The 25,101-nt window shown below is 39.6% G+C and overlaps 1 protein-coding gene across 9 annotated transcripts in view; it reads right to left on the bottom strand.

Annotated features, from left to right (window-relative positions):
• The window catches only part of LOC120303337 (zinc finger and SCAN domain-containing protein 2-like), a 95,410-nt gene that overhangs the window by 2,340 nt on the left and 67,969 nt on the right, over nt 1-25,101 (bottom strand). For 4 of the 9 annotated variants that reach the window (XR_005555413.1, XR_005555414.1, XR_005555411.1 and 1 more), the window contains exon 2: nt 8,364-8,474. The exons of 4 other annotated variants lie outside the window; for them this stretch is intronic. The gene's annotated coding sequence lies outside the window, so the exon portion shown is untranslated. Of the gene's footprint in view, nt 1-8,363; nt 8,489-25,101 lie in introns of all 9 variants that reach the window. One more of the 9 variants, XR_005555410.1, reaches the window with a different exon arrangement.

Below are 25,101 nucleotides of genomic sequence, written 5' to 3'. Positions count from 1 at the left end.
GGATGGCTTTCAACGATGGAAGCGTTTGTTGACCCAAATCAAGTGAAATATGAAAAAAAATGGACATATAAAGATATTTTGGATACCGAAGGGAATTTAAAATCTAAACAAGAGCTTGTAGACCAGGGTACTGAATTAGCATGGTGGCCTTGATTGCAAATGCAATCCAGTATGATAAAGATGAGAAAATGTATAGTTTTTATAAAGAAGAGACAATGTTTGATCAAATGCTGTTGACCTCTGATAAAAAAATGTTTAAGAAACTATATAACTTTCTATTAAATTCAAAACAGACTTACATTGTTATAGAATTAAAAAAAAACTTGAATCAGCTCTTTCAGGAAAGGGAAGTTTATTGCGCAGGTTCAGAGAGCCATCCTGGCTGAAGGAATCTGAACTCAGATTGTACATTGATGACCATTTTTATAACCCTTCAAGCAGAGTTATTTCCTGAGCAGGTCACATGCCTACATTCTATAGGTCCTTATTCTAACATGGGAAAACTACTGGACAGATCTATAATCGATAGCTCCTCGTTTACATTGGAATGTTTTTAGCAATCAGCAATATATCAAGTGTTAAGCAATTTAGATACACCATGTGACAAGCAGTTAGTAATATATCATGTGCAGAGCTGGGAACAGGATGTCTGGCCATCCTAAATTTAAGAGTTGTCTTGTAAGCAAAACAAACCTCCCTTACACACACAATCTTTGGTGGGCCATCTGCTTTTTACCCATATTCTTTGTCAGACCATTAATATTTTTCCAGGTACCACTTTATTCCCCCCTGATGAGACTTATCTCATCTATGCAGATAAGTTTCATTCCATAACACTTGGGTCTTATGTATGTATGTTGTTATACTCTTGTCTCTGGAATTCCCACATGTGAAGAACCACCCTTTAGGTAACCATATGTTTGCATACCCAAAAGACACTGTTTGGAAAAATGTGCAATTTAGCCTTTCTTGGCTCACTTTCAGGCAATGAGGTGAAGGTGTATTCTGCTCACACCCTGTGATATGTGCACATTATAAGTCTTCTGGAATGGCTACGTTAGGAGTATGTAAAGCTAAAGCATCAGTGGGTAGAAACTTGGAAATGTGACCCCGCTGTACATTGTTTCATAGCCTATGTGTTCTTTAAACTCGTGGTGACTGAACTCCTTGGCTGCTGTGACAGGAACACATACGGGTATTAAACATGTGGACAGCAAATTTTCCATGTCATATGCTTCAGAAAGGCAAAAATCAGTTGTGTTGGCTAGTTTAGCCAATTGACCCACAAATTATATTGCATCCTTGACTCCAATGGATGGGGCATATCCTTATTCTGCTGGGACCTTTTGCTTCGTTTTCTCTCTGGGCGCTTCCTCGGGGGTCGTTGGTTAGTAACTCCTAATTCCCCCGGGATTACATGTACGATGCAAGTCCCCTTCCATCCCGTCTTCAACTGCGAGACTAGGGTGACCCGCTCCCATCCCCAGAATAAGGGAGGCCCACACTCCAGAGTAACAGGAGGAGGAGGCTTCTTATATGGGGCCTTTACACATATGCCTTTCCTAAGAATATACCCAACATACTGACAGGCTTCGGGATTGACAGGTGGTCTTGTAATACAGGCTTCTTTAACTATTCTGTCAAATGCTTGGGGAAATTGACAAGGATGAGGCCAGCTACCATTCCAGCATTCTGGGGAAAATCCAATAGGGGGGTGACCTTTGCAAGTGCCCGTGCCTATAGCATAAGATTGGATAAGGCGTGGAGCTTCTTCTGGCTTGCTCCATTGGCCTAAATTAGAAAGACAAACATTATTACATGCAACAATAGTACTATATAAAAGCAGAAGGAAGCCTTTCATCCTTTCTTCTCCCGTGCGTAGAAAGCCAGCTTCCGGGTGTGGCTTAGCAGGGGGTTGAATTTCAGCCAGACAGCCGTAGATATATGTACAGGATACACTTGTGCTAATACAATATCTGGTTTACAAACAATAAAATATTCATTAAACATACTAAACACGTTTAAGAGTGAGTTTGGTGGGAACCTTGGGGTCCCTGTTCACTGTCCACAGAGGTTCTGCAGCTGCTTTAACTCTGGTCCAGTGAATCCAAGATTTAGATTCTGCAATCTTTATTGCTAAAGGAGAGGCCATTATTACTTCATAAGGTCCTTTCCATCTCCCCTCCAGTTGTTCATGTCTCCAATGTTTTACCCACACCTTATCCCCTGGTTTAAAGGGATGACATCTTGTTATTAGTTTAGGAGGTGTTTGTTCAACAACATAATTCCTAAGTTTTTCCACTTGCTTATTCAGTTCCCCCATACTCCCCCCTGATGGCCCTTTACAATGCATAACTGAAACCTTTGCTGGCTTTTGTACTGCATCGAGAAGATGCTTTATCAAGTGTCCATGTAACCCATGTTTGCCAGCCGAATCCCTGAATCCCCTCTCCTTATACACAGCACCATGAGCATGTAGAGTTAGAAAAGCATATTTACTATCAGTCCAAACATTTAAAGTTTCCCCTTCAGCTCTTTCCAATGCTCTAATTAATGCCCACCATTCTGCCACTTGAGCACTGCAGTTTGCTCCTAGCGGACTACTTTCCACCACTTCCTCATCATTCACAATCGCATATCCAGAAACCCTCCTCCCATCCTGCATGTAACTCGAGCTGTCTGTATACCAATTTAGGGCAGCATCCTGAAGAGGAATATCAGATAAATCCGGACGGCTTGAATATACAGTTTCCAAAACTTGCAAGCAGTTGTGTTCTGAATCCACTTCTGTGGGCAATAGGGTGGCAGGGTTTAGCCGGTTAGACACCACTAATTTCACTTGAGGATTTTCAATCATCATCGCCTGATACTTAAAAAGCCTTTGACTGCTGATCCACAAATGCCCTTTATTATCCAAGATAGAATGAACTGCATGAGGGGTGTGGACACTTATGGGACATGAGAAGGTCAATTTATTACAGTCCTGTAAAAGGAGTGCTATAGCAGCAAGAACCTTCAGACAGTGTGGCCAGCCTTGGGCAACCCCATCTAATTGCTTAGATAAGTAAGCCACCGGGCGTTGCCACTGTCCTAATTGTTGAGTTAACACCCCCAAGGCAACATTCTTCCTGGTATCAACATACAAATTGAAAGGCTTCTCTAAGTTAGGCAAGGCTAAAGCTGGAGCTGAGGTGAGAGCTCGTTTCACTTCCCTAAAGGCATTCTTTTGTTCTCCCTCCCATTCAAAAGGGTCTTTATCAGCTCCTTTTGTAGCTGAATAAAGAGGTGCAGCTAATAGAGCAAAATTTGGTATCCATATCCTGCAAAACCCTGCCAGACCTAAAAAGCCCCTCAGTTGCCGCCTATTAAGGGGTTCAGCAATAGCTAGCACAGCTTGTTTCCTCTCCCAGCCTAAAGCCCTATGCCCCTCCTCAATCTCATATCCCAAATATTTCACCTTCCGTCTGACTAATTGTGCCTTCTTTTTGGAGACCCTATAGCCGCACTTCAACAGTAAGTGTAAAAGATATTTCGTGTTCTCCCAGCATGTCTCTTCAGTTCTGCCTGTCACCAGCACATCATCTACATATTGCAGAAGCGTGTCACCCCTCTGTCGGGGCACAAAATGCTGTAAATCTTCTGCTAAGGCTGTTCCAAACAGGGTAGGTGAATTTTTAAAGCCCTGTGGCAGCCTGGTCCAGGTATACTGTGCTTTTTGCCCAGTATTTGGATTTTCCCACTCAAAAGCAAACAACGGCTGGCTAGCCTTGTGAATAGGAATTGTGAAAAAAGCATCTTTCAAATCCACAACTGAAAACCACTTTGCAGTTGGAGGAATTAAGCTCAACAACGTGTAGGGGTTGGGCACAACAGGATGGATCATGACAGTTATGGAGTTTATGAGTCTTAGGTCCTGTGCTGGCCGAAAGGAACCATCGGGCTTTTTAATAGGCAGGATAGGGGTGTTCCAAGGTGATTGGATGGGCACCAAAATGCCTGCTTTTAAATAGTTTTGGATGCTCTCATATATAGCAGTTATAGCCTCCTTGGAGCAAGATCTCTGTCTGATACGCACAGGCGTAGCTAAAGATTTCATTTCCACAATCACAGGGGGGTGGTGAGCTGCGAAACCAGGGGGGGTTATCCTCAGCCCACAGCCCCGGCACTCCAAACTCCCTCCATGTCTCATCCACAACCTCCTCTTCCACAGTCCTGTTAACCATCAATCTCCACATTGCCTCTGGCTGGTGTTTAATCTGAAGTGTTTGTTGTCCCTCATCAAAAGAAATAGTGGCCCCTAGCTTGCTAAGTAGGTCCCTACCTAGCAGGGAAACCGGACATTCGGGGACAAATAAGAACTCGTGTTGAATCTTTGAGCCCTCAAACACACACGTGACAGGCTGTAAGACCGAACGCCCTAGAATCTCCCCTGACACTCCTTGAATCTGAATTTTATGGGGTCCTATTTCAGCAACTTGATTATTCACAACTGATCTGCCTGCTCCAGTATCCACCAAAAACGTTGTCTGTTTGCCCCCTATATTTAAAGTAACCAATGGCTCAGGGGGGGCTTCCTTCAAGCCAGGTCCTCGTCAATCTGACCAGTTAGTCCCTGCCAATCCAATTCCCTCAATCTCCCTGTCTCTATTCCAATGTCCCATTCCTCAGACCATCTCTTACACTCCCTGGACCATCTCTCACATTCCTTGGAGCCCCTCTCTGCCCTCTACCCATGAAGGGGGAGTGCATGGGGGGCCCATTGCCAACACCTCCACATCCTCTGCCTTCTCTTCCTCTCCAACCTCTACCTCACATCTGCCTTCTTGGACATTCTCTTTGCCAATGACCTTCCTCCTTGCAATTAGCACACTGGTTGGGTCCCAGCATGATCCCTCCTTGCAATGCCACCGCCAACAACTCAATTTTCTTATGCATTCTAGCATCTCTTTCCTGTTTTTCCACCTTATCCCTATTAACAAACACCTTCCTGGCCACCTCCAACAATTCTGTAGTGTTCTTTCCTAATGCTCCTTCTAACTAACCTCTGCAACTTCTTTCTTATATCTTCATAACTCTGTGCTATGAACCTCTCATTCAACATTCGCACATTGTCTGCACTCCTTGGATCAACCTGTGTATAAAGCCCATAAGCCTCAATCAGCCTTTGCAAAAAAACTTTCCGGACTTTCATCTGCCTCCTGCATCACAAAAGACGGCTTTAACACATTCACTGAAGGCTTTCCAGCCTTGCAAAGAGCCTCTACTACTAAATTCTGATATTCCTTTAACAAAGTCATGTGTGCTGGATTTTGTGTATTCCATTCAGGGTCCTTTTCTGGTGCCCTGGCTTCCATCTCTGGCTGTATATCCCGCACAGCCGGCAACCTATCCTTCAAACACTGCCTAACAGCAGCCTTCCACTTCTCCCTTTCCTCGGGAGTCAACAAAATATTCAACAATTGCTCCTCTTTACTTACTTCTCCCCTCACATTTACAGAGAGACCTTCCAAATCCCCTTCCTCCTTGGGGGCTGACAGCCTCCCCCTTTCTGTTTTCGTCTCACAGCTGGCTGCCTTTCTTCGGACACAGCAGGGGCAATCAGCCCTTCCTCCGTCAGAGCGGCTGCTGGCTCTGCCACAGCCGGCACTGGGGGGGGGAAGGGGGAGAAAGGTGGAACGTAGGGAGGAGGTCTGAGAATCAACTCCTCTACCTCCATCCTTATCTCCTTCTTAGCATCTGACACCTTAGTTTCTGAAATCTTCACATCTTTCACTCTTTTAGTTTGTACTTGAAGCTTTTTTTCCTTTGGGTCTAGCCACACACAAATGAACCATTTCAGCTTGACATTGCAATAACTCATCAGCTCGTCCGGCTACTGCATCCCCCCACTGATCTATATACTAAAATTGGTTAGGATAGTTTTCTTAAAAGTCCCCTCTGGGGGCCACCCCACATCCATACTACGCCCCCCCAGATCCTAACACACTGCCAATGACCTACAGCGCCGGCGGTCACTAGTAGGGAATGCACTGGCTTAACCACCCACACAACCTAACACGGACTTCATTAGGATCGCCGTCCCGAGTCCAGGGGAGTGATCAGGCCCCCTCTTCTATCTTCAAGTGAGATAGGTACCATTACTTTAAACACATACTCGCCTGCCTTGTAGCTACACCCATCCGGGCCAGGAGTTGGTTCAGACTTCCTTTCCTTTCCCAAAGGGTTCTTGGACTGGCCTTCAGTACTGTCGGCTCTGCTGCGAAGCCACAGCTGTCTCCTGGAGGAAACACACCCCCATGGCGCCTGGAGAATTGTTCAGAGATGGCTTACCAGCAGGTCCGAAGGGTCCAGCCGTCCTCAGCGAAATATCGCCTCACTCAAGCTTTTCCCGGCCAATGCACCAGAAAATGTTATAGAATTAAAAAAAAACTTGAATCAGCTCTTTCAGGAAAGGGAAGTTTATTGCGCAGGTTCAGAGAGCCATCCTGGCTGAAGGAATCTGAACTCAGATTGTACATTGATGACCATTTTTATAACCCTTCAAGCAGAGTTATTTCCTGAGCAGGTCACATGCCTCACATGGTTACATTCTATAGGTCCTTATTCTAACATGGGAAAACTACTGGACAGATCTATAATCGATAGCTCCTCGTTTACATTGGAATGTTTTTAGCAATCAGCAATATATCAAGTGTTAAGCAATTTAGATACACCATGTGACAAGCAGTTAGTAATATATCATGTGCAGAGCTGGGAACAGGATGTCTGGCCATCCTAAATTTAAGAGTTGTCTTGTAAGCAAAACAAACCTCCCTTACACACACAATCTTTGGTGGGCCATCTGCTTTTTACCCATATTCTTTGTCAGACCATTAATATTTTTCCAGGTACCACTTTAACATTGAGGATGAAAGAGAAACAAGATACAGAATATTTTCAAACATGGAATTTATTTCCTCAATGGTTGGAGAAAAGGGGTAGACACTAAGAACGTAACTTGCATTATTAAGCAAATAAATTGGACCAGACAACACCATATTTATTAAGCATTAATCAAATGTAATAATAAAAAATTAGAGTTGGAAGGGACCTTGGAGGTCTTCTAGTCCAACCCCCTGCTCAGGCAGGAGACCCTATTACTATTCCTGAAAATGGCTGTCCGGTCTCCTCTTAAAAACCTCCAGTGACGCAGCACTCACAACGTCTGGAGGGAAGCCATTCCCAAAGAATCAACCTTCACTTGAAGGAGACTTTTGAAATCTTCCCACCAGTAGAAAATGGCAGCCCCCTGTTTAACAGCCTGCAACACCAGTGGACGTAAAAGTTAGGGAGGGAAGGGATTGGCAGCAGCAGCACCTGAGATGCTTCAACCGAGTTGCTTCTCTGCTTGGACGCCCTGGAGGAAAAAAAACAGCCCTGCTTGCTCCCGGCTTCTTCTCCGACCTGCCCTCCACTCACCTTCCAGCTGCTGCTTCTACCCTAAAAAGAGCACAAAAGCCATTTTGCACACCAACCTCCTCCCATAAGTGATCCAGAAGAGGAAGTTCTGCTGTTCAAAAGGTCCCCTTTGAAGAGGCAACTGAACTTTCTTCTACTCTTCCCGTCTCCTCCCCTCCTTTCTAGCAATATAGTACTCGATGGTTTTAACTCCTTTAAAGTCAACCGCAGATGCTGTCCACTTTGTTCTCCGCTTTCTAGGCACAGATGTTGCGTGTTTGACTCCGGATAGGTGGCGAAAAACACGCTTGTCTGATCTCTGCCTAAGGCGTTTGCATGATTTCCTCCCTGATTAAAAGCTATCAAGTAGTTTTTGACTCCTAGCAACTAACCTTTGCAACTGAGCCAACTGAAACAGTGAAATGTGATGCTGGTTAGCTTATGAAGATTAGCTACGTGCTGAGCCCTAAAAGTTCATGACCGTTTTACAGAATTACACAGTTTTTTTATGGATCTCACTGGAGATCAAAACCTCTCTATACCCGAAATCTTTATGACTTATTTAATGTGGCTCCCAAGGTTTTAGGACATAGCAGCAATATCAGGCCAGATGCACCAGGGAAGCCAGCTTCCCTCCTGCTGGCCAGGGCTGCATCCAAGGGCACCCAGCATGCCAGCTTCTTTCCTGAAGGAGGAGAATGTAAATCTGCTAAATGCTAAATGCCATGTACTTCTGTAAATTTGCTTGAGGGGAAGTCTCCATTAGGTCACACAGAGAGAGAAAAATGCAGCAGGGCCTAAAATAGGGGGGCGATTGTGAACATATGGTAGAGGAAATATTTCAAAAATACATTTTTAAAAAGAACACAAAAGGGAAGAATAGAATATTTCACCAAAGCACATGACCGACTGATCACCAGGCTAACCTTTTTAGAGAGACGCCCTGCACTGCCGTTTTTAATGTACATCTCGTAGGTTTTGGATGGGGATAGTGGCCATTTCAGCTATTGCATCTGAGCTCTGTTGCATGGAGGAATCTGGAATAAAAGAACTGCAAGGTATATTTTATTGATTCCCTTTTCATTCAGTAACTCAAGATGGCATACAAAGCACTTCCTGTGTAGCGTGCTGTAATTTACAAGGTAAATATACCCCCAGACAATCTGCCTATCTATCTATAACAGTGGTTCTCAACCTGTGGGTCGGGACCCCATTTGGGGTCGAACGACCATTTCACGGGGGTCGCCAAACAAGGCTGTCCACCATTTTTTCCCCCTTTTCTTTGGCCATGCCCCTGACACCCGGTGATGTATAAGTGGTTGGGGGTCACCACAACATGGGGAACTGTATTATGGGGTCACGGCATTAGAAAGGTTGAGAACCACTGATCTATAATGTGATGTACAATTCTTTGGTTTCTTCTAAATTCAGGATCATTTATCTGCAGACCTTAAATATCAGTTCATTGCTCCAAATATTATTTCTCTCTTTACTTGTAGGCATTCCTTGGAAAACCTTAAAAAAAATTTGACTTTTAGAATAGAATAGAGCTGGAAGGGACCTTGGAGGTCTTCTAGTCCATACCCCTGCTCAAGTATGAGAACCTATACCATTTCAGACAAATGACTGTCTAGTGACTAGTCTCTTCTTAAAAATCTCCAGTGATGGAGCACCCACAATTTCTGGAGGCAAGCTGTTCTACTGGTTGATTGCCCTCACTGTCATGAAGTTTCTCCTTAATTCCAGGTTGCTTCTCTCTTTGATCAGTTTCTTGTCGCGCCCTCTGGTGCTTTGGTGACTAACGTGACCCCCTCTGACCCCCCCCCCAAAAAAACCCTGTTCAAAGTTGCAATTGCACTGAAATGACTTATGACCATTTTTCACATTTATGACCATTGCAGCATCCCCAGGGTCATGTGATTTATATTTGGATGCTTGGCAACTGATTCATATTTATGATGGTCACAGTGCCCCAGAGTCATGTGATCCCCTTTTGCAACCTTTTGCTCAAGTCTATCAGGATCCCTTTGGATCTTGAGCCTATCAATTTATGAAGATGTCAAAGTGTACTAGGCCCAAGACCAAATTTTGAGATACCCCACTGCATGCTTCCCTCTGTGTAGATGTAGTTCCATTGAGGAATAACCATTGAATGCGGTTGGTCAGTCAACTGTGAATCCTCCTGGTGGTGATACTATCCCACATTGTTCTGTCTTACCAAGAAGTAAGTTGTGATCCACTTTGTCAAATGTCTTGCTGAAGTCCAAGTCTACTATCTCCACAGTATTTCGCTGATACATTAATGTAATTGCTTTATCAAAAAAGCAGTAAGTTTTGTCTGGCCTGATCTGTTTTTAACAAACCCATTCTGGCTTCAGTTACAGATGCCCATCATTTTGTTTCTTTAGAGACATTATTGGAAACAGAAACAGAAGTTTGCTTTAATTAAATCAGTTGGGAAATTCTCAATCTCTTAAAAGGAGAAATAAAACAGGGGGGCACAGCCCAGAACAACCAAGAGGGGGTCACAGGAACCTTCAAATATCCCAAGTGCCATACTCAGGACCAGCTTTCAGACAGGCAAATTCTTCTTATGTTAAAGGAATTCATTCCCAGATTTTTCAAAACATTCGTCACTTTCTCCATCCATGGGGACCTCAACTTTCCCATTGTCTGTCAGATCTGGTTCAGAATTGGGAGAATCATCAGGGAAGTCAGAGAGATCCTCTCTAATTCTATAATTTTCAAAGGCTACAAACCCAGTGGCAGAACCCAAGACTGTTTAGAGTTTGTAAAGGTACAAGGGAAATCACAGCTTAGTTGTCCAGTTTGAAATGTCCTAATTTTATCTCTAAGACTGGTAGTGATGGAGAAGACCATCCCTGAATCTGAGAAGAATGCAAATCAAAACAGATCAAGTTTAGTCATTTTAATTTTTAACTGTACATAAAGAAATATTGTACTTTCATAAAATTTAGGACTGGGGCAGATATCAAGGCAACAAATAAATTAAGAAGCAGAAGTCTAACTGCAATTAGAATGGCTAAACTTCATCTGTTCTCATTGGCGCTTTTCTCAGATTCAGGGATGGTCTTCTTCATCACTGCCAGTCTGAGAGATAGAAATTAGGACATTTCAAGCAGGGGAAATAAGCTAAAGTTTACCTTGTACAACCTCTGTACATTTTTTTCTCATGTTAAGGTAGCAAAACAGAGAGGATTGTCCCTCTTCTGAGTGACAGGGTGGACAGTGTGGCAAAATGGCAGCCATTTCCACAAGTCCACCGCATGGCCCAGGGACGAATCCAGGGCTCACTGAAAATGACAGCTGCTTCTGGAGATAGTCTTGAGGCCCAGGGATGTGTGCCCACTCCTCCTTCCCCAACATGAGGTTCACAGATGAGGAGGGTGGTGTGAGGCCTGGTGGGGTGGGAGTCAGGCCTAAGGACTGCAGGGACGCAGTGGGAGTGGGAAAAAGGCTGTAAGGACCCAGTGGGGGGTGAGGGAAAGTACTGGGGGGACGCTGTGGGGGAAAGAAGGCCCAGGGAGACCCAAGGATTGGGAAACAGAGCACAGGGTATCTCAGAGCTTGGGGCAGGCCTAGGGATGCCTGAAGCAGATACGCCCAGTCCTGTGCTAGGCCTCCAAGAGTTTCCCACAACCCTGAGATAGCTAGTGTTCCGCTTAGTGACTCGCACATTTGATTAATGGGTGCATCAGAGAGATCAGGGTACTTAAGGAAAGCAGTCTCACGTAACGACTGTTGCAATATGCAACCATAATTGGCAGGACATGACAGGTGTATCTTGAGGACCTTTTCTATGCTGACTGAGGAATTCTGGGCCTCAAAAACTGGTTGAATCCAAGGCAGAAGACTGAAACTCCACATGTGGGAATTATATAATCAATATACAAAACTACTACCCCAAGCATTTTTGAGGTATTCCACTTCTGCAAAAAAGTATCCAGTAACTGCTGCTGATAACATGAAATGGAGTTAGCCTTTTTCCGTTTTCCTTTTCTCTTCACTTACAAGAGAAATCCTGACAAATGTTTCAGTAAAACGATCTGCCTTATGTGATTGTCCAAGTGACCTTTTCACGTGAAGTATTAATACCACTTTACAATGCCTTGGTAAGGCCACACTTGGAATACTGCATCCAGTTTTGCTCACCACGATGTAAAAAAGATGTTGAGACTCTAGAAAGAGTACAGAGAAGAGCAACAAAGATGATTAGAGGACTGGAGGCTAAAACATATAAGGAATGGTTGCTGGAAGTGGGTATTTCTAGTTCAGTGGTTCTCAACCTGTGGGTCGGGACCCCATTTGGGGTCGAATGACCATTTCACGGGGGTCACCAAACAAGGCTGTCCGCCATTTGCCCCCCCTTCTTTGGCCACGCCCCTGGCACCCGGTGAGGTATAAGTGGTTGGGGGTCATCACAACATGGGGAACTGTATTATGGGGTCACGGCATTAGAAAGGTTGAGAATCACTGGTCTAGTTTAACGAAGAGAAGGACGAGGGGACATGATAGCAGTATTCCAGTATCTCAGGGGCTGCCACAAAGAGGAGGGAGTCAAGCTATTTCCCAAAGTGCCTGAAGGCAGGAGAAGAAGCAACGGATGGAAACTAATCAAGGAGAAAAGCAACTTAGAACTAAGGAGAAACTTCCCAACAGAACAATTAATCAGTGGAACAACCTGCCTCCAGAAGCAGTGAATGCTCCAACACTGGAAGTTTTTTTTTTTTTTTTTTTTTATTGAAATTTTTCAAAAGTTTTACAAATAAAAATCCACCCCCCCCCTCCCCAACCACCCCACCCCCCCCCGACTTCCCAGAACTGGATATAGGATTATTTAACAAATTTTTTTAAAAATAACATTTACAATTTATAAAATAGTTAATAATAATGATTAAAAATCACAATAATAATATATATAATAATAATATGCATAACATAAACTTTAAAATAAGTAATATATACTAAGAAGAAAAAAAAAAAAAAAAGTAAAAAAATGGAAAAAAGAAAAGAGAGAGAGAAAGAAAAAGGAAGAAAATAGACGAAAATATATGAATAATAATACATAAAAATTATATATATATAAAAAGGAAAAAGAAGAAAGAAAGAAAGAAATAGCATTCATTACAAATTATGAGAAAGCTAAATAATATTTTTCCATATCCAAATTATATTGTATGAAATTTATCCATTTTTCCCATACCGCAAAAAATTTTTCTTGAGATTGCTCCTTTAAGAAAACCGAAATCTTTGCCATTTCTGCCAAATACGAAACTTTATAAAACCATTCTTGTAAAGTAGGCAAAGATTCCTTCTTCCAATATTGTCCTATTAATAGCCTAGCGGCTGTAATCAAATTTAACATCAATGTAACCTCTTTAGCATCACAGTCAATAACAATACCTAATAAAAATAATTGCGGCGTAAATTTTACCCTCCTTTTAAAAATTCTTTGAATATTCCACCATATCTTAATCCAAAAAGCTTTTATATGCTTACAGGTCCACCAAATATGATAATAGGTAGCATCCAAGTATCCACATCTCCAACATTTCGGCTGTAGATTAGGGTACATAATGGACATTTTCTTTGGGTCAAGGTGCCATCTATAAAACATCTTATAAAAATTCTCTCTTAAATTTTGCGCTTGTGTGAATTTAACATTTCTTATCCAAATAAGTTCCCAAATATCCATTGAAATCGTTTCACCAATATTCTGTGCCCATTTAATCATACAATCTTTAACTAATTCAGGTTCTGAATCTAATTCCACTAAAACCCCATAAACTCTCTTAATATGGGTTGGCCTTTGGTCTCTTACTTCTTTTAAAAAAATTCCATCTTCTCTAAGCCAGCCCATTTTACCATCCATCTTCCATCTATCCACTATTTGTCTATATTGGAACCATGAATAAGTTAAATTTTCATGTGTTAATTCTTCCAAAGATTTTAACTGACAGTCTTGGCCATCCCATCTTAGTAACTGTGCGTAAGAGACCTTATCCATATTTACCCCTTTCCTTATACCTTCTATGGCATGCCGAGGTATAGCCCATAATGGTATTTTGAAGTCACTTTTATAATACTTTCTCCACACTCTTAACAAAGAGATTCTTATAATATGAGACTTAAAAACCCAATCCACTTTTTTATTAAATATTAAATAGGCATGCCATCCAAAAAGTAGGTCCCAGCCTTCCAAATGAAGTATTTCTATATTTGTTAAATTCACCCAGTCGCTAATCAAAGTCAGTACTACAGCATCATAATACAATTTCATATTTGGCACCTTGAGTCCACCTCTCTCACGAAAATCTTGCATTATTTTAAGTTTCACCCTTGGTTTCTTCCCTGCCCAAACAAATTTATTAATACCTTTTTGCCATTCATCTAAGTTACGTTCGTTCTTTAAAACAGGTAGCATTTGAAATAGAAAAATAAACTTTGGCAGGACATTCATTTTAATAACTGCAATTCTACCCAAAAGGGATAACTGTAAATTATTCCAATTTTTTAAATCCTTCTGTACCTCCATCCACAGCTTTTCATAGTTATTTTTGTACAATTTTACATTAGAAACAGATAGTGTAACCCCCAAATATTTTACCTTATCAACAATTTCAAAATCTGTTAAGTTAACTAAAGCCTGTTTATCACCATTAGTCATATTTTTAGCTAATATTTTAGTCTTATTATTATTAATTTTAAAACCAGAAACACATCCATATTGTTGAATCAATTGTAATAATTTCACCACCGAGGAAACAGGTTGAGACAAAGTAACAACCAAGTCATCTGCAAAGGCTCTTAGTTTATATTCTTTTTTATTAATTTCTATTCCTTTTATTTCTTGAGACTCCCGAATTTTAATCAACAAAATTTCCAATGTTAAAACAAACAATAACGGGGATAACGGGCATCCCTGTCTTGTTCCCTTTTCTATTACAAAAGCCTCTGACAAACCCCCATTTACAATAATTTGAGCAGTCTGTTTTTGATATATGTTGGATAATACTTGTAATATATTTTGTCCGAAGTTCATCTCCTTAATTAAACACAACATAAACTGCCAATTCACTTGGTCAAAGGCTTTTTCAGCATCCAAAAATATCAGACCTGCAGGGACTTGGTTATTCTTTTCTAAATACTCTAGTAAATTAATAATTTGTCTAACATTATTCTTCATGTACCTTCCAGTTATGAAACCCGATTGATCCCTGTGTATAAGCTGCTGCAAGATCCCCATAAGCCTGTTAGCTAAGATTTTTGCAAAAATTTTATAATCCACATTTAAAAGAGATATAGGCCTATAATTTTTAGGCAAAGTGAGATCCTGACTATCTTTTGGAATCAGAGATATAAATGCATTACGCCAGGATGGAGGGATTTCTAACCCCTGTAATAACTTATTAAACAGTTCACACAACGGTTGAATCATCTCTTCTACTAAAGTTTTATAATAAATAGATGTCAACCCGTCCGTACCCGGCGCTTTGCCCAATTTTAATTGTTTAATAGCTGTAACAATTTCTTCCTTAGTAATTAAACCGTTAATCTTTTTTCCCTGATCTTCTGTTAATTTAGGAAAGTTAACTTTGCCTAAATAATTATTTATGTCTGTAGTTTGAATATTAGAACCCTTATATAATTTTTGATAGTATTCTAAAAAAGATTTCTTAATCAATTCTTTCTGATAAACCAATTTACCATTATAATTTATTTTATCTATATTCCTCTGTTTCTGTTTTTTTCTTAACTGATAGGCCAACCATCTCCCTGGTTTATTAGCATTACAAAATGTATTTTGTTTCATAAATAGCAAATTGGTTGCAGCTTGATCAGCCATCAGCATATTAAATTGTGTTTTTAACAATTTTAAAGCTCCTTTAACCTTTTCATCTAAGGGATTTGAAATTAAAAGTTTCTCTTTTAATTTAATCTCCTCTTCCAAGTCTTTCCGTTTCTGAGTCTGTTTCTGTCTATGCAAATTATTCATTTTTATCAAAATACCACGCATAAAAGCTTTACTTGCATCCCAGACCATTGACATTGATGTTCCCTTGTTCATATTTAAAGTAAAATATTCCTTTAAACATTCCTTTAATTTATGAACATTTTTTTCTTGTTTAAATAAATTCTCATTCACCCTCCAGGATCTCCTATCTTCCTTCTCTACAAACAGTTCCATCCAAACTGGACTATGATCGGACAATGTCCTAGGAAAAATTTTTACATTCTTCACCCTGTTGTATAAATCTGTTGTGATCAAAAAGAAATCAATTCTTGAGAAAGATTGGTGTCTATCTGAGAAAAACGTAAAATCCTTTTCTTCTTGATTACGTTCACGCCAATAGTCTCTCAATTCCCAATCTTCTTTCATATCAAAAAAGGCTTTAGGTAATTTAGCCTGTTTAAAAAAGGTAGAAGAGCCTTTTTTGTCCATTTGTATATCTAAGACACCATTCCAGTCTCCCATTAAAATCACAGATCTATAGTCCAACAACAGGAGCAATTTTACAGGTTACTACATCAGAAAATAACTTTGTTGGATTATAGATCTGTGATTTTAATGGGAGACTGGAATGGTGTCTTAGACACACAAATGGATAAAAAAGGCTCTTCTACCTTTTTTAAACAGGCTAAACTACCTAAAGCCTTCTTCGATATGAAAGAAGATTGGGAATTGAGAGACTATTGGCGTGAACGTAATCAAGAAGAAAAGGATTTTACGTTTTTCTCAGATAGACATCAATCTTTTTCAAGAATTGATTTCTTTTTGATTACAACAGATTTATACAACAGGGTAAAGAATGTAAAAATTTTTCCTAGGACACTGTCCGATCATAGTCCAGTTTGGATGGAACTGTTTGCAGAGAAGGAAGACAGGAGATCCTGGAGGGTGAATGAGAACTTATTTAAAAAAGAAAAAAATGTTCACAAATTAAAGGAATGTTTAAAGGAATATTTTACTTTAAATATGAATAAGGGAACATCAATGTCAATGGTGTGGGATGCAAGTAAGGCTTTCATGCGTGGTATTTTGATAAAAATGAATAATTTGCATAGACAGGAACAGACTCAGAAACGGAAAGACTTGGAAGAGGAGATTAAATTAAAAGAGAAATCTTTAATTTCAAATCCCTCAACACTGGAAGTTTTTAAGAAGAGATGGGAGAGGCTTCCGGTACGAGGCGACGGCGATGGCGGCTATCTTTTAGCCGTCCAGCTGGGGAAGTGTCAGAGCCGCGGAGCACAGCGCGCATCAGCTGGCCCGCGGCTCGGAATTCCCTTCCCGGGCAAAGGGAAGGGACAGAGAACGCAGGAATAGAGGTAGAACCCCTAAACCCCCTCTGGATTTATTTCTAGAGGGGGTGAAAGGAGTGTTCCCTCGGAGCTCCTGCTGATCTCCGCCTCCCAGCTGTTTTTGCTTCCTAGGAAGCAAAAGAAACCGCCGCTTCTATCTCCGTGTTTATAGTATTTTGGTGAGTAATTTTTAAACGGACGGAGCAGTTTAAAGGATTTTTGTTATATACTTTAGGTGTTTATTTTTTTTATTATTTGATTTTTACTATTTTTCCTCCTTTTCTTTGTTATATTAGTGAAAGGATTTAAGATGGCGTTTTGAAAGTGTCGGAGTTTTTTTTTCCTTTCCCTTTTGTTTTACTTTCCCTTTTTAAGGACTGGCTTTTGCTTTTGCTTTTGGCTTAGAATTTTTTCTTTTGAATTGTTTGCTCTTTTATCTTTTATTCTTTGGATTTTCTCTGGATTTTCAAGGACTATAGTTTGTCTCTTTTTAAATTCTTTTTCTTTTTCTTTCCTCCTCCCTTCTTGTGTGGAGGGGAAAGGGAAGTGAGAACTGCGCTTTTTAAAATGGCTTCAAAGAGACAGCAGCCTGCTTCAATACCTAAGGTTGTTTCTTCTCCTATAACTTCCACTGCACAATTACAACAACAATCTAAACATGTACCACCGGCTCAGCCACCACCCTCCCCCCCTCTGCCTGGACTTTCAGCACAAGAGGTCAGAGGCATAATGGGAGAGATTGTAGTTCAAATGAGAGAGGAAATGAAGCAATTTGCCTCACAGATTAAATCAGAAATTAAATCTGATCTTAAAGAAGAGATAACGGGGATAAAGACTAAATTGCAAGAAAATAATAATGATTTACGACAAGATATACTTGCAGCAGTTTCAGGCTTGGCTACTGTGGTGGTTAAGCTCGATGCAAGGCTTGAGGAAGTGGAAAACAAAGTTGATTCCTTTGATGATAAAATTCAAGATGTGGAAAGGAAGGTGGAGTCCTCACAAGAAGATATTTTGATGTTTCAGTACAGACAGATGGAGTATGCCCTGAGGATTAGAGGCCTCAAGGAAGATATGAATCAAGATTTGGTGGAGGTGGTCCTTACTGATCTGGCAGTGGCCTTGGATATGGATAAAGGAGAATTACATAGAGAAGTGGAAAAAATTTATAGACTTAACTCCTGGATTGCTAAGCAGAAGAATTTGCCTAGAGATGTGGTGATTTATTTTACAAAGAAGTCCCTGCGGAATGAGATTATACAAGCCTTTTACAACAAAAGATTTCAGATTGCTGCCCAAGATGTTATCATTCTAAAGGAAATCCCATCCAAAATTTTAAGAAGCAGGAAAGACTTCGCTTTTTTAACCAATGAGCTCAAAGCTAGATTGATGCCATTTAGATGGGAAATTCCGATGGGTATTGTTTTGAGCCATGCGGGGACACGCTACAGATTGAATACAGTTGACAAAGCTAGAGAGTTTTATACTTCGGTCCTGGGTGCAGGCTCAACTCCATCTGGTCAGAAATCTCCGAGTGGCAAGGAAGTCGAGCAGCAATCTGAGGCATTAGGTTTGGTTTCCGCTGGGATGATACAAGCTGAAAGGCAACGCCAGATGGAGGTTAAAGAGCAGAGGATGACTCGTGCAGCTTATAAGCGTAAAGAGAAGGAGCAACGTAAAAAAGAGCCTAAAGAGAATTCTTCTGGAAGTGCATCACCGCCGGTGGGAGGAGCAAGACCCAAGAGTTATGCAACACATGCAGCTCTTTCAGATCTTGATGGTGTCTTCTCCAGGCTGCGTGCCAAGGGAGATGGCAAAGTTTTTGACCTGGAATGTTAATGGATTGAATTCTCCTCAGAAACGGAAAAAAATCTTTTATTATTTGAAGCAACATACCAATGATGTTATTTGCTTACAGGAAACTCATATTTTACTTAAAGATCAGAAATATTTAGTCAATGCTCGTTTGGGATCTCATTTTATATCTTCTGCTCCTGGGAAGAAAGGGGGAGTTGTTATATATGTTAAACAAAACCTACCAGCTTGTCTGGTAGAATCAGATCCCCAGGGGAGATATGTGATGATTGAACTTGGTATATATGGTAAGAAAGTACTTATAGTGGGACTTTATGCTCCAAATCAACAACAGGAACAATTTTATAAGCAGTTACATCAAAAAATAACATTGCTTGACTATAGATCAGTGGTATTAATGGGTGATTGGAATGGTGTCTTAGATATACAAAGGGACAAGAAAGGTTCCTCTCCTTTTCTTAAACAAGCAAGGTTACCTAAAGCTTTTTTTGATATGAAGGAAGACTGGGAATTAAGGGATTATTGGCGGGAATGTAATCAAGAGGAGAGAGATTTCACTTTTTTTTCTGATAGACACCAATCTTTTTCAAGAATTGACTTTTTTTTGATTACTACGGATTTGTATAATAAAGTAAAGAATGTAAAGATTTTTCCTAGATCACTGACGGATCATAGCCCAGTTTGGATGGAGCTGACTCAAGAGAAAGAGGAAAGGAGATCCTGGAGAGTTAATGAAAATTTGTTCAGACAAGAGAAGAATGTTCAAAAGTTAAAGGAGTGTTTAAAGGACTATTTTGCTTTGAACATGTATAAGGGGACTTCAATGTCAATGGTATGGGATGCAGGTAAAGCATTTATGCGTGGTGTTTTGATAAAAATGAATAATTGTCATAAGCGGAAGCAGATGCAGAAACGTAGAGAACTTGAAGATGAAATTAAATCAAAAGAAAGGGCCTTGATTCTAAATCCTTCTGATGAAAGTATTAAAGAATCTGTAAAGTTACTAAGGTCACAATTTAATATGTTGATAGCAGATCAAGCGGCAACCAATTTATTGTTTATGAAACAAAATACATTTTGTAATGCTAATAAGCCTGGGAGATGGTTGGCTTATCAATTAAGAAAGAAACAGAGACAGAGAATAATAGAGAAAATAAATTACAAGGGTAAATTAGTTTCTCAGAAGGAATTGATTAAAAAATCTTTTTTGGATTATTATCAAAAGTTATACAAATCTACTAATGTGCAACTGCTAGATATAAATAAATATCTAGCTGAGGCAAGTTTTCCTAAACTGACTGAGGATCAGAAACATGAAATTAATGGCTTAATTACTAAGGAGGAAATTGCCTCAGCAATTCAACAATTGAAACTAGGGAAAGCACCGGGTACGGATGGGTTAACAGCTGTTTATTATAAAGCTTTAATGGAGGAGATGATCCAACCATTAAATGATCTTTTTAATGGTATCTTACAGGGTTTAGAGATTCCTCCTTCATGGCGTAGTGCTTTTATATCATTGATTCCAAAGGAGGATCAAGATCTTACTTTACCAAAAAATTATAGGCCTATATCTCTTTTAAATGTGGATTATAAGATATTTGTAAAAATCTTGGTAAATAGGCTTATGAGGGTGGCGCATCATCTTGTGCATAAAGATCAATCAGGGTTTATAACAGGAAGGTATATGAAAAATAATGTTAGACAAATTATTAATCTATTAGAATATTTAGACAAGAACAACCAAGTTCCTGCAGGGCTCATATTTTTAGATGCTGAAAAAGCATTTGATCAATTGAATTGGCATTTTATGCTAAGAGTAATGGAAGAAATGAATTTTGGCGAAAAGATATTACAAGCTCTTACGGTAATATATCAAAAACAAATGGCACAACTTATTGTTAATGGAGGTTTGTCGGAGGTTTTTACAATAGAGAAAGGTACTAGACAGGGGTGTCCTTTATCGCCATTGTTGTTTGTTTTAACACTGGAAATATTATTGATCAAAATTCGAGAGTCTCAGGAAATTAAAGGAATAGAAGTTAACAAAAAAGAATATAAGTTGAGAGCTTTTGCGGATGACTTGGTTGTTACTTTGTCGCAACCTGATTATTCTGCAGTAAACTTATTACAGTTGATTCATCATTATGGTTTGGTTTCGGGTTTCAAGATTAATGTAAATAAGACTAAAATCTTACCTAAAAATATGTCTAGTCAGGAGAAGCAGATTTTGGCTAACTTGACAGGTTTTGAGATTGTTAATAAGGTAAAATATTTGGGGGTGATGTTGTCTGTTTCTAATGTAAAATTATTTAAAAATAATTATGAAAGGTTGTGGGTCAGGGTACAGAAGGACTTGAAGAATTGGGAGAAGTTGCAATTATCCCTCATGGGAAGAATTGCAGTGATAAAAATGAATATTCTACCCAAGTTTCTTTTTTTGTTTCAAATGTTACCGATTTTGAAAAATGAGATTAATTTAAGTGAGTGGCAGAAGGGTCTTAATAAATTTATTTGGGCAGGGAAAAAGCCAAGGGTTAAGTTTAAAATTATGCAAGACTTCCGTGAGAGGGGTGGACTTAAGGTACCAAATTTGAAATTATATTACGATGCGGTGGTCTTAACACTAATCAGTGATTGGGTAAATTTGACAAATCCTGAGATACTTCATTTAGAGGGATGGGATTTACTTTATGGGTGGCATGCCTATTTAATATTTAATAAAAAAATGGACTGGGTCTTTAAATCTCATATTTTAAGAATTTCTTTACTTAGGATTTGGAGAAAATATTATAAAAGTGATTTTAAAGTTCCATTATGGGCTATACCTTGGCATGCGATAGAAGGAATAAAAAGAGGAGTAAAAATGGACATGGTGTCTTATAGTCAGTTACTTAGATGGGATGGGCAAAACTGGCAGTTAAGATTACGGGAAGATTTAGCGCAAGAAAATATTATTTATTCTTGGTTTCAATATAGGCAACTAGTAGATAAATGGAAGGTGGATTGTAAATTGGGTTTTCTTAGAGAAGATGGAAATCTTATTAAGCAAGTCAAGGATCAAAGACAAACCCATATCAAGAGAATTTATGGGGTATTAGTTGAAATGGATTCAGAAACGGAATTAATTAAAGATTGTATGATTAGATGGGCGCAGAATTTTGGTGTCCCAGTCTCATTGGACATTTGGGAAACCATTTGGGTGAGAAATGTCAAATTTACACAAGCACAGAACCTTAGGGAGAATTTTTATAAAATGTTTTATAGATGGCACCTTGATCCACAAAAAATGTCTCTTATGTACCCTGACGTGCAACCCAAATGTTGGAGATGTGGTTATAAGGATGCTTCCTATTATCATATTTGGTGGTCATGCAGAGAGATAAAAGCATTTTGGATCAAAATATGGTGGAATATCCAGAGAATTTTTAGAAGGAGGGTAAAATTTACTCCGCAATTATTTTTGTTAGGCATTGTTACAGATTGTGATACAAAGGAGGTTGTATTGATGTTAAATTTGATTACAGCCGCTAGGCTGTTAGTAGGACAATATTGGAAGAAGGAATCTTTGCCTACATTGCAGGAATGGTTTCTTAAAGTAGCTTATCTGGCGGAAATGGCAAAGATTTCGGCTTTCTTAAAGCAACAAACGCAAGAGAAGTTCCTTGCTGTTTGGGACAAATGGATAAAATTTATACAATTTAGATTGGGTATACAAAAATATCACATAGCTTTTTTATAAGTTTTATTTTTATATATATATATAGATATTTTTTATATATATATATATAAATATAAATTTTTTAATTTAATTTTTTATTTTTATTTCTTAATTTTTAATTAAGCCTATATTCTGCTCTGGGAAGCTCAGGGGGGGGAAGGGAGGGTTTTTGTGAGGGGTGGGGAATGGGGGGGGGGGTTTTATATATATGTAATGTTTAGTTTCTTTTTTGTATATGTTGCCTTTTGTTTTGTATTGTTTTTGTCTTTTTGTAAAATTTATAAAACTTTCAATAATAAAAAAAAAAGAAGAAAAAAAAAAAAAGAAGAGATGGGACGGCCATTTGTCTGAAATGGTATAGGGTTTCCTGCTTGAGCAGGGGGTTGGACCAGATGACCTCCAAGGTCCCTTACAACTTTATTATTATTATTATTATTATTATTACTACTACTACCACTACTACTACTACTACTACTACTACTACTACTACTACTACTACTACTACTACTATAGAAAGAATTTCAGAAATAGCAGTAAAGGAAATGGAATTATTTCTCAAAGAAAATAAAAAAGAAGGCACTTCATTCCAATACATACGGGATACAGTCAAAGCATACTTCAGAGGATTAGCTATAACTTATACAGCTGAAAAGAATAAAGAGAAAAAGCAACAGTGTACAACGCTAAGGGAAGAGTTTAAAAAATTGGAGCTAGAACTTCAAAAAGATCCACAAAAAAATCTCTTAAAAGACAAATGGAGATAATTAAACATGCAGTAAACTAAACCTAATAGAGTCAGAAGAATTCGCTCAACAAATGAAAAGTAGTAACACAGTTCTGAAGTGAATCTGGTTTCCCCATTAACGTTGCTTGTCAGGAGGTTGCAAAAGGCAATGACATGACCCTGGAACAATGTGACCATCATAAATATGAATCAGTTGCCATGCATCGAAATGTAAATCACATGACCCTGGGGATGCTGCAACGGTCATAAGTGTGAAAAATGGTCATGTCACTTTTTCAGTGCCATTGTAACTTCGAACAGTCACTAAGGGAATTGTTGTAAGTCGAGGACTACCTGTACTTTATCACTTTTTTCCATTTGCAACAATGAAAATACATTCTGCATATCAGATATTTACATTACGATTCATAACAGTAGCAAAATTACCATTATGCAGTAGCAACAAAAATAATTTTGTTAGAGAATTTTAATTTCTCTGTTGGTGAAAAAATAAATCAGAAGCTCTCACAGTTGACTGCATTTAGCTGATTCAAAATAACTTCTTTATATTTATATCAAAATATTTACAATACCATACATTCTTCTTTACAGCAACATAGCTCAATGAAGACTTCTTACAGAGAGAGACAGAGACAAACCTGAGACTGAAAATTCAGCTCCTAACTCAATACCTTTTGCACAGACTCAGTAGCACTTTCTTCACATTGGCTGACTGAGTTACCACATGACTCTTCCTGCTCATGAATATTCCAACAAATTTTATGGTTGGAGGTCACCACAACATGAGGAATTGTATTAAAGGGTTGCGGCATTAGGAAGGTTGAGAACCACTGCCCCAGTCAAATGACTGTCTGGTCTATTCTGGAAAACCTCCAGTGATGGAGCATCCACAATGCCAGGAGGCCAGCTATTCCATTGATCAATTGCACTCACTGACAGAAAATTTCTCCTTACTTCTAAATTGGATCTTCCTTTGACAACCTTCCACCCATAAACTTCTTGTTCTGCCTTCTGTTGCCCTAGAGAATAAGTTGATCTCCTCTTTGTGACAGCCCCTCAAGTAGTGGAAGCCAGCCTTCATGGCCCCCAAAACCTGTTCTTCCATGGCCTAGACATATCTAGCTCTCAACTAGTTGTCATTTAGCATCCAATCCATTTATGATATTTCTTCTTCTCTGCACATTTTCCAGGGCCTCAATATGTGTTCAATCATGGGACCAGAACAGGGTGGACTCACCAGCATGGTATAAGAGGTACTATCACTTCTTTTTGTCTTGACACTATACCTCTGTTCATGCAACCTACGACTACATTGGTTTTTTGGGAGGGGGGCAGCTGCAGGAGATTCCCTGATCCTACTTGTCCACTAGAACACCTAGATTCCTCTGTTGAGCCAGATATTTCATATTCTATTCCTCCACATTTAACTTTCATATTTCCATACCAAACAAATTTCCATAAAACAAAAAAAAATCATCAAACTAAATTAAACACATATGAATATAATTGTAGATTTCTTACTTCTAAGTCTAAATCATTATCCTTAAAACAATCCATAGAACTAACATTGCCTTTTAATCCATTAAACAATTTTAAATTTCTTTTTCAATCTAATTCTAGGTCAGTGGTTCTCAACCTATGGGTTGCGACCCCATTTGGGGTCGATCGACCATTTCACAGGGGATGCCAAGCAAGGCTGTTTGCCATTTTTTCCCCTTTTCCGGCGGGTGCCTTACCTTCCTTGGGCTGGGCCAGTTGGTGGCCCAGCTGGTGGTCGGCCTGCTCCGTCTCTGCCGCTTGCCAGCTACACCTCGGACAGCACAGGGGGCGGCACCACGCATACGCGGCACTCCCGGGCAGGGAAAGTCCTTGACTTACGACCGGTTGGGTAGTCCTGGACTTATGACTGGTTTAGTCCTCGATTTACGACTAGTTGGGAGTTGCGGCATTAAAAAGGCTGAGAACCACTGTTCTAGGTTTTCTTCTATGCCACATAGGCTTCCATAGCAAAGCTTCCCTTTCAACCAGTGAATCCAGTTTTGTTGCTTGTAGAATTCTT

The sequence above is a fragment of the Crotalus tigris genome, unplaced genomic scaffold (assembly GCF_016545835.1).
Source record: "Crotalus tigris isolate CLP2741 ecotype Arizona unplaced genomic scaffold, ASM1654583v1 scf7180000024464.508515016:1373766, whole genome shotgun sequence".
Taxonomy (NCBI): domain Eukaryota; kingdom Metazoa; phylum Chordata; class Lepidosauria; order Squamata; family Viperidae; genus Crotalus; species Crotalus tigris.
The sequence above is the reverse complement of the archived record's forward strand: the minus strand, read 5'-3'. Positions and strand labels throughout refer to the sequence as shown.